The following is a 14739-nucleotide window of genomic DNA, read 5'->3' on the forward strand; positions in this document are numbered from 1 at the left end:
TCCACCTAGCCAGAACCATGGAATCATGTCTTCCAATGCTCCATCATTCTCTGTTCCTAGGCCAAATGACTTTTCCTAGAATAACATAAATAGACATCTGCTCACAAAAGTTACAAGCCTGGGATTCTCTCTACGACTTGCAGACATCCTGACAGGTTAGAAAATCTGCTCTCCCTAGAAGATGCTTATTTCTTCTATTGCATTGAGGAGAGAACTATGCAAATCTTCATTTCAGGAACTTGCTGAGACTTAAGAGTTGCTTACTTTCTGAACCTAATGAGCCACCCCCTCCTTCCTGGAAAGAATGTTTCAAATCAGAGGAAACTGTTGTGTAATTCATGAATACCTTACCTTGATATCAGTCTGAAGCTTCCCAGAGCAGGAATTAGATGGTGTCATATGTGGCCTCTGAGAAAAATATTGAAACATGTGAATATTTGATTGGATATAAAGGAGTCATGGATACAAGTTGCCCTAAGTTAAGGTTTCTAGCTTACTTCATTCTTGGAAAGCAAAGAAAAAGAGGTGGTAAGTTTCAGATTCTGTGGACCAATAGAAACAGCATGTGAAGTAAATTCAGATCCTCTCTGTAGCATCATGTTCACTGTTGTGGAAGTATCCTTGTTCACTGTAAATATATATTCTTCTCATTGGTTAATAAAGAGCTGACTGGCCTATAGCTGGGAAGGAAGAGATTGAGTGGAAGAGCCAAACTTGAAGGATGCTGGGAAGATGAAGAAGGGTGGAATCTCAGTAGTCTCGAGGAAACTCAGAGAGAAGCAAGATGAACATGCCATGCCTAAGAAGGTACCACCATGTGGCAGAGGGTAAATAAGATATACGAATTAATTTAAGTTGTAAGAGCTAGTTAACAGCAAGCCTGAGCTATTGTCTGATCATTTATAATTAATAATAAGTCTGTATTTAATTATTTGGGAACTATCTAGTGGAACAATACATTTCCACCTTCAGTTGACAGTCAGCCCTTGGTGCTAGGTTTATTTAGTTCTTAATCCAAGCTTCTTGCCCCCTCCCATATTGTTTCTATACTTAGAGAACATAGATGGTCTCCTCTTCTAAATCCACAACACATCTTATTCTGTTTATATTAAATACCCAATTGAAGTGGCAGCAGGGGCACCAGGAGTTCAAGACCACTCTTGGTGGCAGTGAGTTTGAGGCTAGCATTATCTACACGAGACATTGTCTTAAGAACCAATGATAAATTAAAACAAATGAGTAAATAAATTCAACATTCAAGATGATCTATAGTCAGTACACTCTATAACATTAAAAAAGAAAACAATATTGCCATATAACACAACTAGTGGAGGTGAACTATACTTAATATGCAAACAGCAACCATTTATCACTAGACATCTTTCCCCCCAAGCCTGTCATGAAGCCCCTCAAAGTTCGGAGCTATGAGAAATGGAAGTTTATTAATTATTTCTCTTTGAAGAGTTCATGTTAACTCAGTGACCATGTCTGTCTTAGAATCAGTGCTAATTATAATTAAGAAATCTTTCAATAAAATACATGTATGAGATTCTCTCTATATAGGGTATGTACAGTTGTGCTAATATTCTCATTATTATAAAACAACCTTCAAAGAAATATTTACAGGTAGATAAAAGCTAAAGTCCACCTGCCCTGGATCTCACTCTCTTTCTTATGACAGATTGCAACACACAAACCCCATGCAGAGCCTGACCATTTTGCTTTGACACTCAGAATAAACTTTATGTGCTTCTTATTAATGTTTTTTCAGAAGAAAGTGTGTGGTTTGTCTCTTAACTCAGGGATAGTTGGGATGGCCATTGATAAGACTGGTTTCTAGAGAGCATAGGTGCATGCATAACAAATCCTGCTAGCAAATCAGTATTATCATATTATCACAAACTAGAATTTTTATCCTAAAATCCACAAAATATTATAAAAACTGATACCCACAGAGAACATTCGGAAAGGGAAAATGTGATGGAACTGAACACTAAGAACAATGACAGCACTTTGCTTATGGCACAGTTGTGAGAATATTTACTTTAAAAAAACAAATACCTTCCCAGGAGGAGCGAACCATTTCTTTTCAAAATATAAGGACCATGTGGGAACCTGCTGTAGAATGAAGAAAGAGAGCCTGTGGAGAAATACATGCAAGAGTCACATCAGTGTGACACCCGTGAAATGTCCATTCATGTTCGCACTGACTGTAGTATATGAAGGGATCAACATGGGCTGACTTTGAAGTCGAAAATAACCAGTGACAGCTCTTTCAGAAACGAGGACAACAGAAAAATGGCTCACAATAAAGGTTCTGTATGTTCTTTTTCAAAGAAAATAAAATAGAAATATGCAAGGTTTTCTACAAAAGAGACACTTTGCACAATGTATATTAATTTCAGAGTGGAGTCTGAGGAGATGGCTTAGAGGATAAAGCACTTATCACACTGGCAACCTGAGCTCAACTCCCGGAATCCATGCGAAATGCTTGGTGTGGCAGCACACGTCTATTATCCCAGCACACTTAATGAGAAATGGAAGGTGCAGGCAGAAGGATTCCCTAGAAGGAATACCTAGATAACATGGTACTCACAGCAGCAAAAACAACAATGGACCCTGCTTCAGGTGGAAAGAAGTGGGTTGACTTTTCAAAGCTGTCCTCTGATATCCGCATGTGTGCTGTGTCACTGGTACACATATGTCATACATATGTTTACCCTCACCCACACACATATACACAGAGAAGAGGAAAATACTTACACAAAGTAAAGTGACTTGTTAATAACAAATAATCAAAAAAGCTGAATAATTTTGAGCATTTCTCTTTGGTTAGGCGCTTAAGAAAATGTTTACTCTCGTGACATTGATGTTCATGGGACAGGGTTATTTACGGAGACAATAAGCAATAATGAGCAAGTTGCACAGAATGTTCAAAGATAATATATTCTGGAAAAAAATGAACAGATGGCAAGAGGCTGGCAGTAGGAGGTGAGGTTGTATTTGCAATGCCATAATTGACAAGCATCATGGCGGTGTTGCTGGGCTCTGGTAAGGCTAGCCATGGGAACCTAAGGAAAGACAGGTCCTGTGCAGGGAGCAAGAAGAGAAAGTTAGAGAAAAGATGAGTGGGACCAGCAAGTGTAGGGTGTGTCCAGAGATGCCTTTGGCCATTGAAGGAAAAATAAATTTTTAATAAATTTTGGAAGTCACAGGAGGAGAGAGGATAAATAGATGAGAGACTGGCTTTAGATACAAATGGCTGAGGCTAGTGGTACAACCTTCTAATTCCAGCTACTCTGAGTACCAAAAGTTTAAGGTCAGCCTGGATTACAGAGTGAGTTGAAGATTACCTGGGCAACTCAGAGAGACCCTATCTCAAAATAAAGAACACACACACACACACACACACACACACACACACACACACTGAGGAGAGAGTAATTATCATGAAGAAAACAAATGACAACAGATGCTGAAAGGGATGTAGGGAAATGAGAATCCTTATTCTTTGATGGTGAGACTATAAACTAGTGAAGTCGTTAGGGAAATCATTATGGGGGTGTCTCAACAAAGGGTAAAATATAGACTTACCTGGAGGGGAGACACTATGATCAAGAAGGTGGTGCTCCCAGGGTAAAGATCATCCATTGTGCTCCAGATATGGTGACTCCTGCAATTTCTCCAGCTTTGTAAAGGTCAGCTGCATGATTTAGCAGGCTGCATTTGTGTTCTCCCTAATAAAAATAAATAAATAAAAGGCAAAACAGACCTACAGTATGGCTCAACTGTATCCTGAGCATATACCCAAAGGACTCTACATCCTGCCTAAGAAGCAAGAGGTAACCACGAACCTCATGGTAAAATATAAAATCATAATATGGATTAATTTAAACTATAAGAGCGAGCTAGAAATATGCCTAAGCTACCGGCCAAGCAATGTTGTAATCAATATAGTTTCTGTGTGTTATTCGGGTGTGGACAGCTGGAAAACAGACATGCCATCTCTGTTTACAGTCAGGTGCTCCGCATCAAGCCCTCCAGACAGGGTCTCCCACTAAACCTGGTCTTGCTGTCTATCTAGACTGGTTGTCACAAGTCCCATCAATCAGTTGATCCTCCTGCCTCCTCCTCCCACAGAGCTGAGATAACAGGTGAGTGCAGCCACAGCTGTTTTTAGTTTTACATGGATATCGGGGATCCAAACTCAGGTCCTTGTGCTTGCTCAACAAGTATTCTTACTACACTAAACCACAAGAAAATATTTTACTATATTATTTATTAAAGCGATATTTATTAGGGCAGTAAGGAAAAGATGACTTTTAGGCCATCAGAGTAATTTCTCAAACTCATACTATTAGTGAGTCTAAGAACCAGCAGGTTCACAGACAATAATTTATTTTTATTACCTATTAATAGATCAGTTTGATAGATTTATATTTTATAATAAGCAGATACTACGTATATAAAGAGCACTACAATTAATCATTACCCTAGCGGTCATAAAGACTAGAGTGGAATGCATCAATGATAATCGTGTAGTGCATTATTTTTTAAGAGACAAAATTTACCACTATCTTAATATTTTAATGCAGCCATATCTATCATATTTTAAATGTGGGTGTAAAGTATCATAAGATTTATACCTGAAGTTATTATTATCATCTTTTCTAGATAATTAAATTATCTTTCTGAATTTTGGCAAAATTCATTTATCACTGACGGTTGCCATTAGAATCTCATATATATGATCAGCTTATTTGGTCATTGTAACTGGCCAAATGGTTCTGTTACGGCTGGAATGTATTCATGGGCTTCTTAGTGTGCAACTTACTACACTATTGTTGCAGAACACTTGGGTATAACATGTAATTGGGTAAATTTAGAGTAATTTGAAGGTCACCTAAGCTGCTATAATGTCATCCTACAATTTTGCAAATGAGGGAATCCCGGCTTTAAAAAAATAGTTCAAAATTTGAGTTCATGGAAAATCTTGATCCAGTTCTGACCCAGGCCTCTGGATCTCCTGTGTTTCCTTTATGCCAAGCACTCCTTAACATGTAAGCAACAAACCACACAGGACCAGATGTACCCACAGGGATGCAGTGAAGGCTGTCCTGAGCAAAAATGGAGCAAACAGTAGCCAAAACAAGAGGTTTCCCATTGCATCTTTAAGATCAGGAGAAGAATCTCCTAAAATACACTTTGTTAGAAAATGTCATAATGATATCTAATACCTTTTTAAAAAAATAATGTGGTACAAATTTAAAAGCTAATCTAGGACAAACAACTACAAAGGAGGAATGTTCACCACCTTGGTTATGAAAACCACGCCTCCACTTTATATACAACTACTCAAATTAGTAGTCATTGCAGCCTTTGCACGGTGTTAGAAATGCTTTCATGCATGAATATTGTATTTTTCAAGTACATATTAAGGTTCATGGTCTCTGAAATTATATATGAAACTGGATTATGATCCTTGCTTGTGGTTTGGTTTGTTTTGCTGACTGGCTGGCTCGTTGTTAGAGTTGTTTCTGTCAAGGCTGCCTAGGACGTGCGGTGTTTGCTGATGAAGCTAATTAAATTTACATTTGGTATTTTTTGCATCCGTGGTCCTTCACCTCGATGTTGAACTTCTTATTTATAGCGGAGAGGCCAGAACTACGTACCTTTTTTGTACAAGGACATCCACTTAGCATTTCGAATCAGTGTGCATTTACTTCCTTATAGACATTTTTATGTCCCACTGTTCAGACTCATGCTAAAAATAGTCAGGATTAGTGCGGACTTTTATGGAGCAGAAATAATGAGCTTGATTCTCTGACTTCAGGTCCCGTGGATGAATCCACCCTTTGCACCAACTGGCGATGAAGAAAAACAGGCCACTTTCTCTTGATAACCGCTGAGGCAGGGGCCTTCTTGCTCCTTACATCTCCGGAGCATCCTGTACACCTGGGAGCTGAGCTGTTCCCGGGGTCTTGGATCCCAATCCCGAGAGCATCCTTTGTACAGAGAAGATGCAGGGCTGAGAGACGCCAGGCATCCGAGGGCCTGTGCCCCAGGACAGTTGCCAGGGCAAACCATGCTTCCTTCTTCTGTACAGCATGGGGGCGCCTCTGAGTCCAGAGAAATGAGAGGTCTCTGAGGATTATCTCAGCCCAAGGAGCAAACGAGCTTTCCTTCTTCTCTGCTGCCCATTGTTGCTAATCCCGTTTAGGGCAAGGCTCACATTTTAATTTTATTTTTGTGGTTTTAGAGACAGAAGGCATTTGCCCTCTTTGACGTTTGAGCACCTGCTGCTGGGATGCAGACTCCCGCACCTTCAACACTCCCTTCCTTACCGGTTTCATCATCATCCCCTTCAATCCTTTCCGCTGCTCTCATGACCCAATCCAGTGCTGGCCAGGCTCAGTCTACTGCTTTCTCTTTCTATTCTGGACTCCTCCAAATGCCTCTGGCTGGACTCTTTATCACGTCTACAACAAACATCTTCCACTTAACCATCCCTTGGAGTAGTCACGTCCTCACCTTATACATAGCTGATGAGTATTTGTTATACAGAGCAATGGGCCTCGTAATAGCATTTTTGTTCAAAGACATCATGGGTTCAGGGACTGGACTTAACGTCATCAGGTTTGTGTGGCAAGTGCCTGTATCTGCTTAGAGATCTTTCCAGCCCCCTGATAGTTATATTCTTAAAATAATAGTCATCCTGACAGTGTTCCCTATCTGATTTGACTCTGCCAATCACCACAAATGACCTAATCATGAGGGTACATTAACTTATAATGTATTGAAGGCACATTTATATACAGCACATCTATAACGTACTAAAGGTACATTAATTTCTCATTGCCAATTATTGCAGAAGATTCATGTATAGAAAGAAATGGAAGGCTCTGAACAGCTGTATACTCATTTCCCAGAAGCTAGAAATATTTTAGTTGTAAACTTCCAAAAACATTGTTTCCTGGAAAGAACAGAACACTAGAGATTTCAAACTTAGATAGGTTTTTCAATAGATGTATGATTGGTTTTTAGCCAGCTCCTACTCCAGTAGGAGTAGACAGAGATGCGTTAGCAATTTAATTCAAAAATAATATGAGCTTGGGACTGGAGAGATGGTCCAGTAGTTAAGAGCACATACTACCCTTGAAGAGGACCCAGGTTTGGATCCCAGCACCCACATGGTGACTGACATTTGTAACTCCAGCTTCAGGTGATCCTACACCATCTTCTGGCCTCTGCAGGCCCCAGACACATACACAATGCACATGAATACATGTAAGCAAACATTCATCCTCATAAAATGAAAGTATATTATTTAAAATGTTTATCCAATGTTTATTGCTACTTTTTTCACTATAGGAAAGAATTGGAATCAGCCTCACTGTTCTTAGAGAGATGACTGACTCATGAAAATTTGGTGTGTGTGTGTGAGTGTGTGTGCATGTGTGTGTGTGTGTATGTGAGAGTGTGTGTATGTGTGAGTGTGCATGAGTGTGCATGAGTGTGTGTGTGAGTGTGTGCTTGTGTATAATGGAGTGCCATGCAACTCTAAAGAATGTGAAGTTTGAAAACTTTCAGGAAAATCAATGGACTTGGAATGTATAATTAAGCCAGGTCACACAGTCTCAGAAAAAAACAAACTGCATGCTCTCTTTCATATGCAGAATCTAGCTCAAATATATGTGTATATGTAAGCAAATCTACAAATCTGCACAGTACGACATGGAAAAAGAGAACGAGAAAAGCAAATACAGGGAGATAACAGTGAACGCACGTAATGGACACACACAAGCCAAAGCTTCTTTTTTTTTTTTTTTTTTAGTTCTGATGCTGTCGGAATCTTTTGGTTTTAGAGGCAGACAAGTGTATAAACTTAATGTGAAGCATCACAGCTTCCAGTTTGAATGCCTTTCTAACTGTATAGAAGTTTATTGAGTTGTAAAGTTTTGGGTTTGGGTTAAGTTTGGTATGTGTATGTGGTGTTTTTACTTATTTACAAGTTTTAAATATATATTTATGTACATAATATTTAATAATATATAAAATATTTTATATACTAATATATAAAATATAAATAATATATTACAGTAAAACTTTAAATTAATATGATATCCTTAAACCATGAGCCTGCCATGTAATATTAGAGAAGGCCAGCTGTTGCTGGAGCTCCTTCCGCTCCTTCAGCCAATAGCTGCTGAGATACCAGCCCATAAGCGGCGTGGTCTCTCTCTCTTTAAAAAAGCTGCCCCCCCCCTTCCAGCTCCGCTTCCTGATTGCGCAGAGGGCTGTTGTGTGGGACGGTGATCTGTAAGTTTCCCCCCCTTAAATAAATAACCGTTCTATTAATCATAATTCCAAGCTGGTGTGGGATTGTTTGTGACTTACGCCTTCAGCCAGCTGTTGATTTTCCTGTTACTGGTGAGAAACAAACATTTTAAGGAGGCTGTAGAGTTTGCTGTGCCCTCAAACACCCTGTGCAGAAAGAACAAATTGAGAATGCTATCTAGAGCTCCAAACTAAGGTGTGACTGGGCAGGAGAGGTCTGGCTCCCAACACTGACCCCCACCACAGTGCAAGCTTGGAAACAGCACCCATTCTCTGTTGTTCTAGTAAAAAAGCGAGGGGAAGTTTAGACAAGATGTTTGCTGGTTTTCTGATTCCGTACTCCAGAATCATCTGCTTTAAGGGGTACATACCCCACAAAGGCAGAAAGCATTTATCTATCAAAAGCCAAGATTTAAATCAGATATCCTCTTATCCTTGCACATAGCCATTACTGTTGTACTCTTTAAAAAAAAAACAGCAAACAACAAAACAAAACTGAACACTGAGTCAGACGTGGTGGTACATGCTTATAATCCTGGCACTCTGGGGGCTGAGGAAGAAGGATCATGAGTTTAAGATCAGCCTAGGCTATACAGTAAATTCCAGGAATGCTTGGGCTACAGCATCAATGAGACCCTGTGTCAAAAGACTAGATAAAGAAATACATAAATAAACATCAAACTTAAAAATGTAGAGAAAGGAGAAAATGGTGTGAAAATGTCTCCCTTTCTCCCATTTTTTGAAAAAAAAATTGAGATTGTAAATTACAACAATTCTATCGTCCCTTTCCTCTCTCCATACATCCTTCTACATCCTTCCACTCTCTGCTTCAAATTCATGGCTTTTTTCTTCACTAATTGCTCTTGCATGCATATATGCATTATATATTACATATATTTTCCTAAATATAACCCTTTCAGCCCATTTAATGTTACTTATATGCATGCTTTCAGGGCTGACCATTTGGCAATGGACAATCAAATGTGCTCTTTCCTAGAGAAGACCATTTCCATCGCTCCTATCTTTCTTATGTTGCTTGTGATTTTTTTTGTGTAGGGTTGAGACCTTGTAGGCTTTTCCCCATCCACCTTGGCATGTCTATTGGTGTCATCCTTGTTCAGCTCACATTTGGGAAGTCGTGTTGGTGAGACCTTATGACTGTAGCTTTAATACTACTAAGTGATACAACCTAACAGCAAACTCCCTGATCCACGTCCTCTCTTCTGCAATATTCCCCGAGCCTTAGGTGTGGAAGTGTTTGGTAGATGTATCAATTGGGACTGGGCTCCACAACTCTGCATTTTGATTGGCTGTGGTTTTTTGTACTGTTTTCCATCTGTTACTAAGAGGAGTTTCCTTGATGAGGAGTATATCTGTGGGAGTAAGGACAAGTGTTTACAGATTGTTGTTAAGGATTAAAGGATTATGTGGGTTTGAAATCAGAAGTTGTAGATTTTCCCCTAATAAGCATGAATTCACTAACCCTTAGTAGTTGGCTGGGTTTCCAGTAACAGACATGTTTTCCCTCTTGCTGAGAGTGTCTTTACTCCAATTAGAGAGCCATTGGTTGCCTTCAAGGTATGTGTACCACTATGCAACTTACAGTTATCATGCCTTGCTGGTTGTTGATGTGGTTCATAGGTGTCAAAGCTGGGCAGGACTGCTGGTGGCCTCTCTCTTTTGAGAGCTTGCATGGTAACTTTTGGTACAATAAAAGCTAATCCTCAGGAGGGGATAGTCAAGTTAGTTCCAGCTCAGGGGTCTCTGCTACCTGTTTCTGAAGTGCATGCTGTCTTAAGCAATGGAGTCTTAACTTCCACCTCTAGAGGGTAACCAAGGGTAACAGCAATAGGAAATATGTTTTAGGAGTCTTTTAGACAGCCCTGGCTAACAATTCAAAAGGGGTATTGAGTACTATTGTTCTCATGACTGGTATTGAGTTTTCTATTAGATGGTCTTTGACTCTCTAAGAAAGTGCAGGAAAGAGACAAACCAAGAGACAACCTTAAAAGAACACCCTTAGCAACAGACTTTTTATAGTTAGGGGCCCATCTTTCAAGGTTTCCCCAACTCCCAATAAACTCTTTGCTCTTTTATAGATCATTGGGTTAAACATCAATGCTTTATATACCTTATATCTAATTCATCTTTGGAGATACCCCCCATAGGTGGAGACACACCTATAGATGAACTTTACTTATGTCCTAGGCATCTCAATCCAGTCAAATTGGCAGTTAACACTATGTATCAAGGACTGGAGGGATAGCTCCTTTGTTAAGTGCTTGTCTTGCAAGCATGAAGACCTAAATTCAATCCCTATAACCTGACTGAAAACAGTTGGGCATGGAGATTCATTCTTGTAATCTAAACACTGGGGAAAGGTGGAGCCAGGCAGATCCTTGGGACTTGCTAACTTGTCAGGCTACTCTACTTGACAAGTTCTTGGCTTGTGAGAGACCTTGTCTTGTCAAAACCATTAATGGTATTTGAGGGATCATGTCCAAAGTCACATTATGGTCTCTACATGCTTAATGCATTCTCTCTCTCTCTCTCTCTCTCTCTCTCTCTCTCTCTCTCTCTCTCTCTCTCTCTCTCTCTCTCTCTCTCTCTCTCCTTCCCTCTCTCTCTCTGTCTGTCTCTGTCTCTGTCTCTCTGTCTCTGTCTCTGTCTCTGTCTCTCTCTCTCTCTCTCTCTCTCTCACACACACACACACACACACACACACACACACAAAGACATTGCAGGCTGAGTGTTCCCAGTTCACAAATCAAAGAACTGAGCAGAAAACAGCAGTGAATCTGCCGAACACCCACAAAGTGTGTGTTGACAGGTTCCTCTCCTATGAGAATGAGGGGCTGAGCCTAGAACCCTGAGCTCTAGACTTGCGAGCCTTCTCCTTGGAATATGTGGTGTCTACATCATTCTCGTTCACTACAGAATGCCCGAGGCAATGAGGACTGACATCCACTCACTCAGTTGTGTGCCTATTCTGAATGTCTTTGACATTTTCTTGGCCCTTAAAGATTAGTTTCCTTTTAAGGACAGGCTAAACACATGGAGAAGACAGAAACCCAGGGCAAAAAAAAAATATTCCATCTGAAAACAGTTATGTGTGTTTCTAAGGAAGCACATGCCAGTGACACACAACCCAGTCTGAAGAGCCTGAGAGAAGACTCTCAACTCCTGCACCGAATCCTAAAGAATGGAGGAAGTGATTCAAGAAAGAGCTGCATAGAATAAAGACAGTCTAGATGGAAGTCACCAATTGAATAATTATATGGTCAAGAGAGTCGTGACCCGATAGTGTCATCTTCATTTCCAAGGTGGGTAAGTGTATCTCAGGCTCTGAGGCTGAGTTTTCAAAAGGAATTGTCTACTAATGCATTCAGTCTTTCAACAAACAGTTACCAAATGCCTGCAAAAAAAAAAAAACCCTAAAACAAAACAAGGTACCAGGTATGAACAGATTAACAAGGCTTGCTCTCTGTCCTCAGTGAACTCCAGTTAGCAAGTATTATTTATAAAGAGGCAGGTGCTGGGATAAAGGTTAGAACAAAATGTTATAGAAACAAGACGCTGGGAGAGAGTCTTTGTGACTAAGCAGGTCAAGAAGTCTTCACAGTGAGAGATTTTTTTTCAACTATTAAATAGAACAGAAAAGGGCCATTTGTTCGTTTTGCCGAGATGCTCGAATTTGTCTGCACTTATTTTAGTTTGCCCTATTTATGAGATGTGTCAGTTGCTGATATGCTTATAAATCAGGTGTTAATTAACGAAGTGCAAACAGCGCTGGGAAGTGATGCAGACCTACTTTAGGATGACTTGGTAAGATTGAGCTCTCCGGCAAAGTCAAGTTATGCAAAGAGAACTGATTGCTTTTCTAATAGCAAGAGAGCTGAGGGTTGCTATTTAAACACACTGCAAACAACCTGGCTGGCAATGCTAATTCACTTTATATTGCTAGGATGTTCGTTGTGTAACATGCATTTCTAGCTCTTTTTCAGAAATAATTTTCTCCTCAACGCTTTTCTTCTTTGGGCATAAATTTAATATATTTGTTGTTGTTGTATAGACTTAGTGGATGCCTCTCTGTTTTGTTTTTATTCTTGCTTTTAGAAAAGATACTTTCATCAGGTGTAATATGCACAACGGCATTAATATGTTAAATGTTAATTCATTACTAACATGTTAATATATACATTACATTATGGTATATGGAAGACTGATGTGGGATTCCCCTCTGTATGCTGTGAATATGTTTTATTATCACTGGTTAATAAAGAAGCTCCTTTGGCCTGTGACAGGACAGAATTGAGCTAGGTGGGAAAGCGAAACTGAAGGCAGGTAGAAGAAGACAGAGTCAGGGAGACGCCATGTAGCTGCCAAAGGAGACAGAGGCTCTAAACCCTTACCAGTAAACCACGAGCCTATATAAAATAGAAATACCGTTAAGCTACTGGTCAAACAGTATTGAAATTAATATAGACTCTGTCTGATTACTTTGGGTCTGAGAGGCAAACAAGCAGTCTCTATCTAAGGAAGACATTTTCAGCCGGTGGTGCATGCCTTTAATCCCAGCACTTGGGAGGCAGGCAGATCTCTGTGAATTCAAGGCCAACCTGGTCTACAAGAGCTAGTTCCAGAACTGTCTTCAGACCCTGTCTCAAAAAACGAAAAAAAAAAACCACATTTTCATTTTTCATAAGAAGGCTCCCTCATACTGTCTCCCAGTTCATATCCCCATTACGACATCGCCATCCTGGTTTCTGTCATTGTCAACTGTTAGTAGCTTTGTTTTGTTTTAAACTTTAAATGAGTGGAATTACGAGAGCACGCTATTCCCAAACTTGCCTCAGTAAAAACGTGTAGCTTGACAAGGTGGTACATGCTTATAATCTCAGAGCTCACGAAGCCAAGGCATGCAGATTTATGAGTTCAAGGTTAGTGTGAACTGCATAATGTTTGAGGGGGAGTCTTGGCTACATAATGCTACCTAATGTGTCAATGTATATCATAATGTATCAATGATATAATGGTGCATAATATATCAATAAAAATAGGAAAAAGAAAAATCAAGAAGGAAGATTGGTTGGTTTGGTGTATATGGAATTTCATGAAATTCAATGAAAGAGAATGCATTGTATGTGATATGGTTGAGAGACATAGTATGGTTATAACATCATCATGCTCTTAGAGTCTATCCAGCTTCTGGGACCTGGCATTTGAGGTGGGCTCCCCTCATGAGAGCACATGTGTGTAATCTTAGCCCTGAGAAGGTGGTGATGGGAGAATCCCTGGGGCTTTCTGGCCATATAGCCTCGCCAGCTTGGTGACTTCCGAATCAATGAGAGACCCTGCTTCAAATAAACATGAGCAGTGCCAAGGTTGTTCTCTGGTCTCCACATACACATACATATATGTGCACATGCATTCCATCCCACACATATGAACATACATACACAAACACACACACACACACACACAGAGAGAGAGAGAGAGAGAGAGAGAGAGAGAGAGAGAGAGAGAGAGAGAGAGAGAGAGAGAATGGATCTAACCAGTCTTCCTTTGGCTTCCCTTCAGTACTTCTATAAGATCCCAGGAAACTGCCAGAACCTACAAATGCTGAAATTCCTTATGTGAAATGGCAGAATGTTCGTGTAGGAATAGATCCTACATCTACACTTCAAATCACCTTTAGACAGGAAGGTATATGTGCATATAAATTTTTTTAAAAAGGCATATACCTGACTGATATATAAAGATTTAGCAATAGGAGAAACTTCTGAAAATGGAAATTGTGGGTGTGGAGCTAGGCATGCTGGCCCATTCCTGAAATCTCAGCACTTGGAAGGCAGAAGAGTGCAAGGTCAAAGCCAGACAAACTAGACAAACCACAAACATTTCAGAACTCTACGACGACTAAAGTATTGTCAAATTGGTTTTTAACAATTTCATGCCCAGTCTGAAAGACTGACAAGTTCAAGGAGAACTAGCCTGGAAAAATGGTTGCCTGGCATGCAAATGAAGGCTTAGGTGCCATGCCAAGCAACCCTGAAAGCAAAAGCTATCAATTAAAGAAACACAGAGATTCATTATCCCAACAAAGAAATGTGTTTAGTATTTTCATGCAATGATTCCTGTGGTCAGCATATAGTTATATATGTATGCATATGAAACACATTTCAAATAATTCATCATATTAAAACCCAATTATTTAATATGAAAATATTTAAGCTAGAAAGGATAGGAATGTCTGGGCCTTGGATAGTGGCATACCTTCATTCAGTAATTCTCACAGTCAGATCAATCTTTTTGTAAAAATGTTTGTATGGTTTATTTAACTTTATTTTATGTGCATTGGTGTGAAGGTGTCAGATCCCTGGAACTGTAGTTACAGACAGT

The 14739-nt window shown here is 39.8% G+C and overlaps 1 pseudogene; it reads left to right on the forward strand.

The window, feature by feature from the left end:
• Positions 1-3586: 3586 nt before the first annotated feature.
• On the forward strand, positions 3587-3741 carry LOC119813884 (annotated as a pseudogene).
• The last annotated feature ends 10998 nt before the right edge of the window (positions 3742-14739 follow it).

This window comes from Arvicola amphibius, chromosome 4, assembly GCF_903992535.2.
Source record: "Arvicola amphibius chromosome 4, mArvAmp1.2, whole genome shotgun sequence".
Classification (NCBI taxonomy): domain Eukaryota; kingdom Metazoa; phylum Chordata; class Mammalia; order Rodentia; family Cricetidae; genus Arvicola; species Arvicola amphibius.